The 16,508-nt window shown below is 38.7% G+C and overlaps 1 long non-coding RNA gene across 1 annotated transcript; it reads right to left on the bottom strand.

Annotated features, from left to right (window-relative positions):
- Positions 1–9,375: 9,375 nt before the first annotated feature.
- LOC110449344 lies at positions 9,376–14,929 on the bottom strand. The gene is made up of 2 exons (XR_002462842.1): positions 14,773–14,929; positions 9,376–10,673 (listed from the first exon to the last, which is right to left on the bottom strand). It is a non-coding gene; the product is annotated as an uncharacterized LOC110449344 (long non-coding RNA).
- Positions 14,930–16,508: the final 1,579 nt, after the last annotated feature.

Here is a 16,508-nt window from a genome sequence, read left to right as displayed (position 1 = left end):
ACTTACAAAGATTTAACAGGACGAATCCCACTGGTGGTACCAGAAACGTTTCCCCCCTCTTATATACAGCAGACCAAATTATCACTACGAATAATTTGTTTTTTATCTTCATACGTTGATTACAATAATGTTTTATTTCTCCAGGTTTTTTTTTAAACGTGATTATTTTTAGTCGGATTTCTTTCGATAATTTTTTCGGAGTGTTGGTGGGGTCATTATTTTTGTTTTTTATCTGACACGAAAACATCATTTAATCCACAAAGGGCGTCGCCATTTTGAAAATTGGCTCTGTCTCAGCCTGTTTCATGGTCTTTTACTCCGGTTTATGCTGTGTTCCATTAAGTTTTGTTTTCAATGATAATGTCAGTTTTTTTTCTGCTTTGTGACAAAATGGTTGACCGAATAATTGAACCGGCTGTATTATATTAAACTGAACTGAGGGAAGCCCGTTCAGCGTGTCCTTACTTAGCCTGTTCATTGTGTCCCTACTTAGCCTGTTCATCGTGTCCCTACTTAGCCTGTTCAGCGTGTCCCTACTCAGCCTGTTCATTGTGTCCCTACTTAGCCTGTTCATTGTGTCCCTACTCAGCCTGTTCACTTTGTCCCTACTTAGCCTGTTCATCGTGTCCCAACTTAGCCTGTTCACTTTGTCCTTACTTAGCCTGTTCATCGTGTCCCTTCTTAGCCTGTTCACTTTGTCCTTACTTAGCTTGTTCATCGTGTCCCTACTCAGCCTGTTAATTGTGTTTCTGCTTCTCCTGTTTCCTGTGTCCCTACTTAGTCTGTTCACCTTGTTTCTGCTTCTCCTGTTTCCTGTGTCCCTACTTAGTCTGTTCATTGTGTCTCTGCTTCTCCTGTTTCCTTTGTCCCTACTTAGCCTGTTCATCGTGTCCCTTCTTAGCCTGTTCCCTTTGTCCTTACTTAGCTTGTTCATCGTGGCCCTACTCAGCCTGTTAATTGTGTTTCTGTTTCTCCTGTTTACTGTGTCTCTACTTCGCCTGTTCATCGTGTTTCTGCTTCACCTGTTGCCTGTGTCTCTACTTAGTCTGTTCATTGTGTTTCTTCTTCGCCTGTTTTCTGTTTTCCTATTTAGTCTCTTCACCGTGTATCTTTTTCGCCTGTTTCCTGTGTCCCTACATTGCCTGTTTACTGTGTCCCTACTTGGCCTGTTCATTGTACACTACTTAGCCTGTTCACTGTAGCCTTCTAAGCCTGTTTCCTGTGTCTCTACCTTGCATGGTCATTGTGGCTCTACTCAACCTGTTCATTGTGTCCGTAATTAGCCTGTTCACTGTACCCTACCATGCCTGTTCATTGTGTCCCCATTCAGCCATTCCAATGTGTCTCTACTTTGCCTTTCACTGTGTCTCACTTAGCCCGTTCACTGTTACGCGTCTTAGCCTGTTCACTGTCCTCTTACTTAGCCTGTTCACTGAGTCTCTACTAAGCTTGTTAACTGTGTCCCTACTTAACCTGTTCACTGTTTCCATACTTAGCCTGTTCACTGAGTATATACTTAACCTGTTCACTGTGTCTCTATTCAACCTGGTCATTGTGTCTCTACTTCGCTGTTCACTGTGTCCCTACTTAGCCCTTTCACTGTGTCTCTACTGCGCCTGTTTCCTCTGTCCCCACTAAGCCTGTTCACTATGTCCCTGCTTAGCCTGGTTATTTTGTCTCTACTTAGCCTATTCACTGAGTCTCCACTTAGCTTGTTTACTGTGTTCCTACTTAGCCTGTTCATATCGTGTCCTTACTTAGCCTGTTCATCCTGTCCCTACTTAACCTGGTCACCGTGTCTCTACTTAACCTGGTCACTGTGTCTCTACTTAACCTGGTCACTGTGTCTCTACTTAACCTGGTCACTGTGTCTCTACTTCGCTGTTCACTGTGTCCCTACTTAGCCCTTTCACTGTGTCTTTCCGCGCCTGTTCACTATGTCCCTACTTAGCCTGTTCACTGTTCTATTACTTAGCCTATTCACTGTGTCTCTATTTAACCTGTTCACTATACCCTACTTAACCTGTTCACCGTGTCCCTACTTAGCCCGCTCATTATGTCCCTACTTAGCCTGGTCATCGTGTCCCTACTTAGCCTGTTCAATGTGTCCCTACTCAGCCTGTTCACTTTGTCCCTACTCAGCCTGTTCACTTTGTCATTACTTAGCCTGTTCATCGTGTCCCTACATAGCCTGTTCATCGTGTCCCTACTTAGCCTGTTCATCGTGTCCCCACTGAGCCTGTTCACTTTGTCGCTACTTAGCCTGTTCATTGTGTCCCTACTTTGCCTCTTCAATGTGTCCTAACTTAGTCTGTTCACTTTGTCCTTACCTAGCCTCTTCACTGTGTCTCTAGTCCGCCTGTTCACTGTGTCTCACTTAGCCAGTTCACTGTTACCCGTCTTAGCCTGTTCACTATTCTCTTACTTAGCCTTTCACTGAGTCTCTACTTAGCTTGTTTACTGTGTCCCTACTTATCCTGTTTAATGTTTCCTTACTTAGCCTGTTCACTGAGTATATTCTTAGCCTGTTCACTGTGTCTCTACTTCGCCTGTTCACTGTGTCTCTACTTCGCCTGTTCACTGTGTCCCTACTTAGCCCTTTCACTGTGTCTCTACTGCGCCTGTTCACTATGTCCCTAGTTAGCCTGTTCATTTGTTTCTACTTAGCCTATTCAGAGAGTCTCTACTTAGCTTGTTTACTGTGTCCCTTCTTAGCCTGTTCACTGTTTCCTTACTTAGCCTGTTCACTGTGTCTCTACTTAGCCTCTTCATTGTGTCCCTACTTAGCCTGTTCACAGTTTCCTTACGTAGCCTGTTCACTATACCCTACCTTGCCTGTTCACTGTGTCCCTACTTAGCCTGTTCACTGTGTCTCTTTATCGCGTGTTTACTGTGTCCCTACTTAGCCTGATCACTGTTTTCTTACTTAGCCTGTTCACTGAGTCTCTACTTAGCCTGTTCACTGTGTCCCTACTTAGCCTGTTCACTGTGTCTCTACTTAACCTGTTCACTGTACCGTACTTAACCTGTTCACCATGTCCCTACTTAGCCCGTTCACTTTGTCCCTACTTAGCTTGGTCATCGTGTCCCTACTTAGCCTGTTCAATGTGTCCCTACTGAGCTTGTTCACTTTGTCCTTACTTAGCATGTTCATCGTGTTCCAACATAGCCTGTTCACTTTGTCCTTACTTAGCCTGTTCATCGTGTCCCTTCTGAGCCTGTTCACTTTGTCCTTACTTAGCTTGTTCATCGTGTCCCTACTCAGCCTGTTAATTGTGTTTCTGTTTCTCCTGTTTACTGTGTCTCTACTTCGCCTGTTCATCGTGTCTCTACTTCGCCTGTTTGCTGTGTCCCTACTTAGCCTGTTCACCTTGTTTCTGCTTCTCCTGTTTCCTGTGTCCCTACTCAGCCTGTTCATTGTGTCTCTGCTTCGCCTGTTTACTGTGTCTCTACTTAGCCTGTTCACTGTATCTCTACTTCGCCTGATCATTGTGTCCCTACTTTGCATTTTCACATCACCCAACCTTGCCTCTTCATTGTGTCCCTACTCAGCCTGTTCATTTTGTTTCTACTTAGCCTGTTCACTGTGTCCTTACTTAGCCTGTTCATTGTGTCTCTGCTTCTCCTGTTTCCTGTGTCCCTACTTAGTCTGTTCACCGTGTTTCTTCTTCGCCTGTTTCCTGTGTCCCTACATTGCCTGTTTACTGTGTCCCTACTTAACCTGTTCATTGTACACTACTTAGCCTGTTCGCTGTAGCCTTCTAAGCCTGTTTCCTGTGTCTCTACCTTGCCAGTTCATTGTGTCTCTACTTAGCCTTTTCACTGTACCCTTCTAAGCCTGTTTCCTGTGTCTCTACCTTGCCTGTTCATTGTGTCCCTATTCAGCCTTTCCAATGTGTCTCTACTTCGCCTTTCACTGTGTCTCACTTAGCCCGTTCACTGTTACCCGTCTTAGCCTGTTCACTGTCCTCTTACTTAGCCTGTTCACTGAGTCTCTACTAAGCTTGTTAACTGTGTCCCTACTTAACCTGTTCACTGTTTCCATACTTAGCCTGTTCACTGAGTATATACTTAACCTGTTCACTGTGTCTCTATTTAACCTGGTCATTGTGTTCACTGTGTCTCTATTTAACCTGGTCATTGTGTCTCTACTTCGCTGTTCACTGTTTTCCTACTTAGCCCTTTCACTGTGTCTCTACTGCGCCTGTTTCCTCTGTCCCTACTAAGCCTGTTCATCCTGTCCCTACTTAACCTGGTCACTGTGTCTCTACTTAACCTGGTCACTGTGTCTCTACTTAACCTGGTCACTGTGTCTCTTCTTAGCCTGTCCATCGTGTCCCTACTTAACCTGGTCACTGTGTCTTTACTTAACCTGGTTACTGTGTCTCTACTTAGCCTGTTCATCGTGTCCCTACTAACCCTGTCCATCGTGTCCCTACTTAACCTGTCCATCGTGTCCCTACTTAACCTGGTCACTGTGTCTCTACCTAATCTGGTCACTGTGTCTCTACTTAACCTGGTCACTGTGTCTCTTCTTAACCTGGTCATTGTGTCTCTACTTCGCTGTTCACTGTTTCCCTACTTAGCCCTTTCACTGTGTCTTTACCGCGCCTGTTAACTATGTCCCTACTTAGCCTGTTCATTTTGTCTCTACTTAGCCTATTCACTGAGTCTCCACTTAGCTTGTTTACTGTGTCCCTACTTATCCTTCTCATCGTGTCCCTACTTAGCCTGTTCGTTTGTCCTTACTTAGCCTTTTCACTTTGTCCAACTTAGCCTGTTTACTTTGTCCTTACTTAGCCTATTCACTTTGTCCTTACTAAGCCTGTTCATCGTGTCCCTATTTAGCCTGTTCATCGTGTCCCTACTAAGCCTGTTCATCGTGTCCCTATTTAGCCTGTTCATCGTGTCCGTACCCGCGACAATAGTTATTAACATCAGACCCCTGATTGTTGACATATCTGACTATCTCTAACACCCTACTTCCGTTTGAACATAAAATCAATACACCACTCCCACGGTGATCGATAACCTCTCTGTGGTTGTTCACCAGTCTCAGTCAGACGTGACCGAAATACACACATCATCGTCAACACACCGGGACGAAATCCGACTCCGACAAGATACTAACAGGAACTAAAAGACAGGAACCGAGGGTGATATACAAAAAATATATCATGCACCGCCATCAAACGACTATTGTCGACACTAGGTTTTGCGTTTGAATAATTATTATGCCCTACATGGTGTATGGCACCTATAAATCAAATGCAATTTAGATGTATCTCGGTTAATATGTCGGTCAGGTAAAATGTATGTAACATGATTGTTTAGTTGTATGATGCCATTGAGCATGCATCAAGGACGCCGTTACTTGGAAATAACGGAATAAAGAGATTTTACTCCAAAGGCTCTGACGATAGGACACCAGATAAAGGAAATTCTATAGCAGATGTCCGGACGATAGGACACTAGATAAAGGAAATTCAATAGCAGATGTCCGGACAATATGACACCAGATTATAAAGATTCTAATCCAGAGGTTCGGAAGATAGGACACTAGATTTTAGCTTTATATTCTACTTCTGAGGTTCGGACGATAGGACAATAGATAAAGGGAATTATATAGCAGATGTCCGTACGATAGGACACTAGATAAAGGGAATTATATAGAAGATGTCCGGACGATAGGACACTAGATAAAGGAAATTCAAAAGCAGATGTCCGGACGATAGGACACTAGATAAAAGAAGCTGTATAGCAGATGTCCGGACGATATGACAACAGATCATAAAGATTCTACTCCAGAGGTTTAGACGATAGAACACTAGATAAAGGAAATTCTATAGCAGATGTCAGACGACAGGACAATAGATCAAGGGAATTATATAGCAGATGTCCGGACGATAGAACATTAGATAAAGGGAATTATATAGCAGATGTCCTGACGATAGGACACTAGATAAAGGGAATTATATAGTAGATGTCCGGACGATAGGACACTAGATAAAGGGAATTATACAGCAGATGTCCGGACGATAGGACACTAGATAAAGGAAATTCAAAAGCAGATGTCCGGACGATAGGACACTAGATAAAGGGAATTATATAGTAGATGTCCGGACGATAGGACACTAGATAAAGGAAATTCAATAGCAGATGTCCGGACAATATGACACCAGATTATAAAGATTCTAATCCAGAGGTTCGGAAGATAGGACACTAGATTTTAGCTTTATATTCTACTTCTGAGGTTCTTATATTCTACTTCTGAGGTTCGGACGATAGGACAATAGATAAAGGGAATTATATAGCAGATGTCCGGACGAGAGGACACTAGATAAAGGGAATTATATAGCAGATGTCCGTACGATAGGACACTAGATAAAGGGAATTATATAGCAGATGTCCGTACGATAGGACACTAGATAAAGGGAATTATATAGTAGATGTCCGGACGATAGGACACTAGATAAAGGAAATTCTATAGCAGATGTCAGACGACAGGACAATAGATCAAGGGAATTATATAGCAGATGTCCGGACGATATGACACGAGAGAAAGGGAATTATATAGCAGATGTCCGGACGATAGAACATTAGATAAAGGGAATTATATAGCAGATGTCCTGACGATAGGACACTAGATAAAGGGAATTATATAACAGATGTCCGGACGATAGTACACTAGATAAAGGGAATTATACAGCAGATGTCCGGACGATAGGACACTAGATAAAGGAAGCTGTATAGCAGATGTCCGGACGATATGACAACAGATCATAAAGATTCTACTCCAGAGGTTTAGACGATAGAACACTAGATAAAGGAAATTCTATAGCAGATGTCAGACGACAGGACAATAGATCAAGGGAATTATATAGCAGATGTCCGGACGATATGACACGAGATAAAGGGAATTATATAGCAGATGGCCGGACGATAGGACACTAGATAAAGGGAATTATATAGAAGATGTCCGGACGATAGGACACTAGATAAAGGAAATTCTATAGCAGATGTCCGGACGATAGGACACTAGATAAAGGAAGCTGTATAGCAGATGTCCGGACGATATCACAACAGATTATAAAGATTCTACTTCAGAGGTGTAGACGATAGGACACTAGATAAAGGAAATTCTATAGCAGATGTCAGACGACAGGACAATAGATCAAGGGAATTATATAGCAGATGTCCGGACGATATGACACGAGATAAAGGGAATTATATAGCAGATGTCCGGCCGATAGGACACTAGATAAAGGAAATTATATAGCAGATGTCCGGACGATAGGACACTAGATAAAGGAAATTCTATAGCAGATGTCAGACGACAGGACAATAGATCAAGGGAATTATATAGCAGATGTCCGGACGATAGAACATTAGATAAAGGGAATTATATAGCAGATGTCCTGACGATAGGACACTAGATAAAGGGAATTATATAGAAGATGTCCGGACGATAGGACACTAGATAAAGAAAATTCAATAGCAGATGTCCGGACGATAGGACACTAGATAAAGGAAGCTGTATAGCAGATGTCCGGACGATATGACAACAGATTATAAAGATTCTACTTCAGAGGTGTAGACGATAGGACACTAGATAAAGGAAATTCTATAGCAGATGTCCGGACGATAGGACACTAGATAAAGGAAGCTGTATAGCAGATGTCCGGACGATATGACAACAGATCATAAAGATTCTACTCCAGAGGTGTAGACGATAGGACACTAGATAAAGGAAATTCAATAGCAGATGTCCGGACAATATGACACCAGATTATAAAGATTCTAATCCAGAGGTTCGGAAGATAGGACACTAGATTTTAGCTTTATATTCTACTTCTGAGGTTCGGACGATAGGACAATAGATAAAGGGAATTATATAGCAGATGTCCGGACGATAGGACACTAGAAAAAGGGAATTATATAGCAGATGTCCGGACTATAGGACACTAGATAAAGGAAATTCTATAGCAGATGTCGGACGACAGGACAATAGATTAAGGGAATTATATAGCAGATGTCCGGACGATAGGACACTAGATAAAGGGAATTATATAGCAGATGTCCGAACGATAGGACAATAGATAAAGGGAATTACATAGCAGATGTCCGGACGATAGGACAATAGATAAAGGGAACTATATAGCAGATGTCCGGACGATAGGACAAAAGATAAAGGGAATTATATAGAAAATGTCCGGACGATAGGAAACCGGAATATAGAGATTCTTCTTTAGAGAATTGGAAGATAGGAAAATAGATAAAGGAAATTCTACCGCAGATGTCATGTCACGTGTTGGTTTGACATGTCACGTGCTGGTGAGTCAAGTCACGTGTTGGTTGGACATGTTACCTTTTGGCGAGACATGTAACGTGTTGGTTGGACATGTCACGTGTTGGTGAGTTATGACACGTGTGTATACATCATTGAAATAAAACAGAACACGTGGATTTACAATAAATAGTACGTTGACATTTCATTTGTTTCTGTTCGTGCAAACAGTCTTACACAAGGATACACACATATCCACGTCCACTCTTATTTGGAAAATAACATTTAGAAAATAAATTATTGCAGATAACGATACATTTTTGCATTAGAGCCAATGTTACAAACAGCTTAACGATTGATAATAAAAACAATATGACACATGCGTAAATAAATTTGTAACATTTACACCATATTCTTATTTATTATGTTGCGTTTTCCATTGTTTGGTATGTGAACGAAATGTCTTGTGTTTTATCAATTTCTTTTAAAAAAATCTCATCATTGGAAAACAAACATATCTAATGTAAACCGGGCTCCTTCAAAATAGGCCAATTCATCTTATATACAAGACAGTCGAAATTTATATTAGACTGAGCTAAAGTATTTTTGGGTCTGACTTTTAAAAATTGTAGAAACAAAATTCACTTCAGGCGGCTCTGCCTTTACAATCAGATATATATAAGATCTTATAAAGATAGGTTAAAACATGTCGTCCACGCTCTCAACAAACTTTAGGATATAACTTTAAGTGTGATATACTGCATGCGCTTTAGGCGTAGCATATCGCTATGTTGAAGGCGAAAATCGTCACGTGATAATACTTACCTCAACACGTACCAAACTGACAAGTACCTGTAATACAAATGCTTCTATGTACATGTAGACTGTCATTGACTTACAAGTAAAAAGAGAACGAGAAAATATGCAAATATTGGAACAGCAGAAAGGTTGAAAATGTACATATCAACTACACAGAATTAGAAGGGACAGAACAGTTTCGTTATGTTGTTGAGCCTTTTTCCTCAAATCCAAGTTTTCTTCCAAACTAAATTATTTCTTTTCATTTAGAAAGAATAATAATATCAATAAAAAATTTCATTCTTTTATTGAATGATGCTAAATAAATGTGTGCTCAAGTACTGTATTATGATGTACATTAGTCTTGACTGACATACTGAACAGGTGATAAAGTCGGTAGATGTCATACGTATCATGGAGACGTGTGTACGCGTAATAGAGATATGTGTTCATGTCAAAAAGGCATGTGTACATGTATACATAATGCATACACGTATACACATATCATGCAGTCGTGTGTACACGTCATATAGACAGGTGCATGTCATAGATACACGTGTATACGTCATAGACATACGTGTATAAGTCATAGACAAATGTACACGTCACAGACACGTATACACGGCAAGTAGACGTACGAACATGTGTACATGTGTGCATGCACGTGTCTTGAACATGTGTGTTCATGTTATAAAGGTACATCTAAATATTGATGACAGAGACCAGTTGTTTGTAAATATTAAACTTGAAAATCTAGGCCACGCAGTTGTAAACTTGTAATATATCAAATAGTTAACAAGTATGAAATCGTTCACCGCATTAAAACAGGAATCTCCGAGAATAAGTTTCTATAATCCCTTCATTAAAGCAAATATCAAATGGCTTTAAGATTTGTACAGCACGTGAAGAAGAAGTGCTCTAGTCTTCTAGTAGTTAATCCGGGGAAGTACGTCACGCAAAAAACATCACTGAAGCACGGGTATCCAAACACGACAACACTGAATCACAAATACAATGTCATTGATAGATAGTCTGTCGATCCTATGTAACATATCTAGACATCATCAGATCGTAAGAATGTAGAAATACAATATCAATATAAAATATATATTTATAAAAAGAAAACTTTGAAAAAAAATCAAGCTTTGTTCCTCCATATTATGAGCCATTCTTGTCTCATCCTGGTTTAGGATAACACTTTCTGAAACATTCTTCTTTAAATTAATCCCAAGACATATTTTTCTGAAGATCTTGCACTTTCTTTCCATTTTCATCCTCCAGATGTACGGAATCTACTTTGCCGTTAGGGAAGTCTTTCACGGTGGCGTCCACATTTAATCGTGCGTCTCTCTCCGCCTCTTTTTTTGTTGAAAATAAGCATTTATTTTCAATATCCATCCTTTGCCGAAATCCGTTTTCGGTATAGAAAAACCCCACCACCCATCTGTATTGCTTGTGTTCTGAATCGCACATTATTCAATCTTGATACTAGACCGGATATAAATCCGCAGCGAAATATAGTGCCACACTATTGATCACTCCAAGTCTTCCGGTATTCCTCCGCACTCCAGAATATCAGACTATAATCCTGCAACATATAAAGTGTTAAGCAATATTAATATAAGTTCATGAGCTTAATTCGGCCACATTTGTGTACCAAGTGTATTAAGCGCGGTTTAGTCCTCGAAACACCTAACATTTCTGCCGAACACATCATAATTGATGTTATCATGGGGGGTGGGGGGGTGTTGGTGGTGGGGGGCACTTTGGTTGGGGAATGGATACCCAGAGGGGGCATCCGGCGGAAGGGAGTGGGGGTTGGTTGGGGGTTGGCACTCAAATTTGCACTTTATGCAACATTCCATTTCGTAACATTTGCTGAAGATGAGTCCTTGATATTGAAGTGGCTTATATTTAGTTGGATACCACCTTGGTTTCCCGATTTTGGAGTTTTTGAAAAATATATGAATTACATAATGTAAATGTGAAATATGTACTATCAAAAACTCATCTCCTCGTACTTAATCGACTGTTATTAAAGTAGATTAGACAGAAACAAAATACCAATAGTATAAGTGTTGCAATTGAAAAGTGAATCAATGTCTGATATGTTTGTATTTTAACTTGTACATCAGATTTTTCAGGATATTCCATTGCAGATGTGTTCGTTCACAAAAGTTAAAAAGGCTTATACTTAAATGGCGTCGATTTAACCTCAGGTTGTTGTGTATGCCAATACGATAAGCATTCTAAATATGTATACATAAATAATATCAGACCTTCAGAAATAGATCACGTCTTCATGTGCTGGAACAGAGTGAAAGCGGTGACGCATGTCATGTTTAAATCCCCAAGGACCGGGAACGTGTACATAATCAATACCGCGGTCTTACATCGGTATACGATGTAGTTATAGGCAGTGGTAATATTAAAGATATATGTTACCTTATTGTGCCATTCATTTCAAAATAAAAGCGTTTCGGGCTGTACATTTTAATTCCTATCATAAAAAGTAAGTGATTTAGACGTGGATGAACATACAATAAACACTAATGATTGGCTTCACTGGACAGTGTTATATCATAAATACGGGGGACAACTCTGGCACAAATCAGATGCATAATGGGGAAGGCAATCGGAAACATGTCCCACTTGTTGCAATGTTGCAATGTTGCAATGTTGCACCGTCGTTTACGGAAAGTGCCGACGGTTCCCGATTGTGTGGAAGGGAGATAACTCTGGCACAAATCACAATAATGTAAAAGGGAGATAACTCAGGCACAAATCACATGTAGAAAGATAAACTTTAGCATGCGTAATTTGAAAGTGCAATTAACACCGGCACCTATTACATGTATATTGTGTAAGAAACGTAACAAAAATCACATGTATTTATAATATTAACATTGCTTTAAAAACGTACATACTGTACATGTATTGTTTCTCGTCCATAGGCAACACATAGCGTACCTCCTCTGTGTACGAAAGGCAAGGCACGTACATTATTGATTATTTATGGACTTTCGTTAAGGTAGGTATGCGGTTAAACAATATGTATGAACCCGATAATGACATATCAACCGAAACAAAGACGAGATATTTAGTTATCAATGTTCAAACATACAACAGCAAATGAATAAATACAAGAGTATCCGACCCTAATCAAGTATTTTAACATTAATATCAGTATAAAATCAAATCACACATGATTCTATATTAAGTATGCGCAGTAGTATATCAGACATGTACAAATACATGTTTATAAACTTTATTTTACAACAATTTTGAAAAAGTTTTTGCTCAACTTACATGTATATTAATCACACTTGTTAACCTATATGAAGTGCGCAGGTCTTAATGTGTGAGGAAACCTGAGTACCCGGAGAAAACCCAAGTGATGGGGCAGATGACCCAAAACCTTTTCACGTCCGATCGTGGAGTTGAGCCCCGGTCGTCTTAGTTAAAGGCGAGTGCGCTATCCACTACGCCAGCCGACCATGTACAAATATAAAAGGAGTGTCTTTTCACAGATACTTAGCACAGATCTAACGTATTCTTCACATCTTGTTCTTTCGTAAGGCATGATAAATCTCCTTGTAGATTGAAAAACCCCAATTTCAATAAACAGCTTTGCATTTCATGCACAAAAACACCAGCTTCAATTATACACTAAGGTGTAAGGCACACATGTATAAAATCAACGTAAACTACACGTTTATATAACACGCAATGAGTATGTCTTAAAATTCTTAAAACTGTTATCTTCGGAAAATACGAAGGAATTGTGCAATCAAAAAAAATGTGTCTAATTAAAGGGTGTAGTAATGGATAAATCATGAAAAGAATTTGTTGTAATTAAGTCTGATGTACATGTTGTTTTTATGAACTAGTTCACGATCAATATAGAATTACGATTTAGAATAAGGATCTACATTGCGTAAATGTCTGGCCACAATTATCCATGTAACATTAAAGAGGTATTTACATAATTTACATATCTTTGATCATTATACGGGTATGTGCTATTATTTTATAAAAAATAACGTTATACAGGTATATGTCGCTATTTTACAGGTAATGAACGCCATACAGGTGCATTGTAGATATCACTAATGTACAGGTAATACACGTCATACAGGTAGATGTCACTAGTTTACAGGTCATAAACTTTATACAGGTAGATGTCACTATTTTACAGGTAATAAGCTTTATACATGTAGATATCACTATTTCACAGGTAATGAACGTCATACAGGTAGATATCACTGTTTTACAGGTGATGAACGTCATACAGGTAGGTGTTACTATGTTATAGGTAATAAACGTTCATATACAGGTAGGTGTTACTATGTTACATGTAATAAACGTTCATATACAGGTAGATGCTACTATTTTACAGAAAACTGTATACGTCATTCTTGTATGTTCCCGGTCAACAGGTAAGTCGATATGTATACGTGCATAGGTTTATTGAATTAATTGTGTATTTGTTAATTATAATCTGATTTATATTGTTTCGGAGAAGTATTGATTACACGATCTAAGACTTCACACCGATCTGGCATGTATGACATGTATACATATATCAAATAGATATACATGTATGTTACTTGTTTACTCCGGTATCGTCCATGATATATAAGTGTTGCCATACAATTATGTGATAGAGAAAAATAATCAATATGACAACAATGTCATCGTATAACGTTACATATGTACGGGTATACTGCTTTGTATACTTCATATACAGATATACAAATTTATGCAATTTCATATACATTAGCAATTAGCCGTGTCACTATATTATGTTCATGTGGAAACAAGCGATGCTTTGAGAAAATTCTTAGAAGTATTTGATAAAATATGATATGATTTATGCATTTAACGAGCGTATACATGTATAGATCGACACTGTGGNCACTGATGAGTCGCAAGACTCAAAGTTAATAAAGAACTTGAGAACTCTAGTTGATACCTTTAACCTCATCCAGGTATTCCTCAGGTATCACACTACAGGTATATCGGACAGGTACCACATATTTATATATATACATCATAGCACACACACACACACATATATATAAACATCATAGCACGTATATAAATATAAATATATCTAAACATCATAGCACACACACACACACACACACACACACACACATATATATATATATATATACATCATAGCACATATATCTGTTACATTGTAGCAGGTTTCGATATTTCTGTGACAACGGTTGGAAATTAATAAACTTGTTGCTGACATGAAGATGTCCGTTACCTGTAATATACCTGTAACGTCATCCACGTATTCCTCAGATCGTGCGAGTGCCATTTACATATTATACTGTTATATATTCATATTAACATCACAAGTTCATAACCCATATATAATTTACCGGTACTTCGTCATTAACTTGACAACGGTTACAAATTAAGGTCAAGTTAGTACTGTTATCGACATGACGATGTCCGTGTGTTCACTTTCGTCGTGTGACATGTATGCTCAGATAAGCAGATACATGTATATATTTTAAACTCGCTGCGCAAAAAAAGTGATAAGTTGCTGATACAATATCGGCAAGATTGGCAAAACTTATTCAAAATAGCGATATATAATCTATAAAACTTCAATTGAAGTTGGTTGCATTCTGGGAAAACTATTTTGAAACAACAGCTGTACATACCCGTACACGAGGTTGAGCTGCAGGTGATCAGATGCCAGTTCTCGTGTGCGTTCTCGCAACAATGAGCGTAATAGAATTCTAACCGGGACTGTATAGACCTACATGTGTATATTGTACACAGACTTAAGTCGATTGTCGCCATTAACCAGTTAGTGAACGGATCCAAAATTCATTAAATAATTAATAATTTCAATCGATAGGGTCTAAGCCACGTGATCAATGTTGACGGTTTTAACAATGTAGCGCTGATCAGGCGACAGTATTGACGTCTATAGGACTATTTCATTTTGTCCGTACCAGACAATAGCCGTACTCGGTTCTCCGTGGAAATGAGCGAGTTATTGAACTACTGTAATTACCACAACACCTGTAATGACAGGTACAATGCCTATACACGCTATTATATATAAAGTACTACTTGCCACTGTTCGACTATTATTATTTTTTATTATTTCTTTATTTCCTCCAAATTGAAGAGTTAAAAAATATACAGTGAAGTCAAAATACAAATCAAATATTATTAACTGATACTAACATGCACATAAATACATCAGTTAATTACAGAGATGAAGAGAGAAGTTAATGAAACTTGAATTAGTTAAGTAAATACAGAAAGAATGGTCTCGTTAACAGCAAATCATACAAAATAATTAGAATGCCTGGGAATCCTGAGGTTTCCAAGAATTGGGGAAAGCCCTATCAACAAGGTCTTCTCAGGCTTACCCACTCATAAACACACACAAAATAAGAGAGATTTTTTTTAGTAATTAGCTAGACATTGCTATTGTACGTACGTTTGTACTTGTTATATCATTATTAACGCTGATACAACAGCAACATTTTGTCAATAAAAATAGCATTATGCAGTACAAAGGTTACATAATCAGTTGAGCTTAATATGTGGGGAAGGCTACCCCCTAGTAATACATGAATTAAATCATAATCAGACAAAGAGAATAAGAACACGCCAAGTTCTATATCAAAAGCCGTACTTATAAGACACCATAGATCGTCTCTAAGACTTTCAGTTTTTGTACAATGGATTACTATATGTGTTATACAGTCATTATGTAAAATACCACAAAAATGGCATAATTCAATAATATTTGTTGATCTTAAATTAGCACATAATCGAACTATATTGCTTATCTTGCTTAGATGTTCAGGGAATTTTAATGCTACTGTCCATAAAATATGTGGAGAAATTACATCATGAATGAGCAAAAATCTTGTGAAATCTGAATCGTTGTTCATTCTATCGTACATCATTAATTCTTCCCAATTATAAACTGCTTTATAGGAAATTGACTTCCATGATGAACTACTTGGAAAAACTGTATCTGATATATACTGCAACAGATAATTAAACAAATCATACTTGCGAAGTATTCTCACAATATCAGGAATAAAACCAGTTTGACAGGACTCCTTCAAAATATGCATGAATAGGCGTTTGAGAAATATAGTATGAGTTAAGTATTTACTGTCCAGTCTACAAAGACGACCGAGAAATAAAAGTTTTCTTATATCAATGTAACCTTCTATGGAGGTCCATCCAATTAAGGAGTTGGCCATATCAGTTCTAGTTCTAATGTTTAACCCTTGAATGGATTTTACGATAAAATTTTGAGCGCGCTCTAATTTGATTAGTTCTGTTCTAGACAGTTGCCATAGTTCACACCCGTACAGGGCAGACGGGAAAACTTTAGCCTTAATCAGCTTTGCAACTGTTAGAG

The sequence above is a fragment of the Mizuhopecten yessoensis genome, unplaced genomic scaffold (assembly GCF_002113885.1).
Source record: "Mizuhopecten yessoensis strain PY_sf001 unplaced genomic scaffold, ASM211388v2 scaffold4583, whole genome shotgun sequence".
Lineage (NCBI taxonomy): Eukaryota > Metazoa > Mollusca > Bivalvia > Pectinida > Pectinidae > Mizuhopecten > Mizuhopecten yessoensis.
This window is presented reverse-complemented; position numbering and strand designations above follow the sequence as displayed.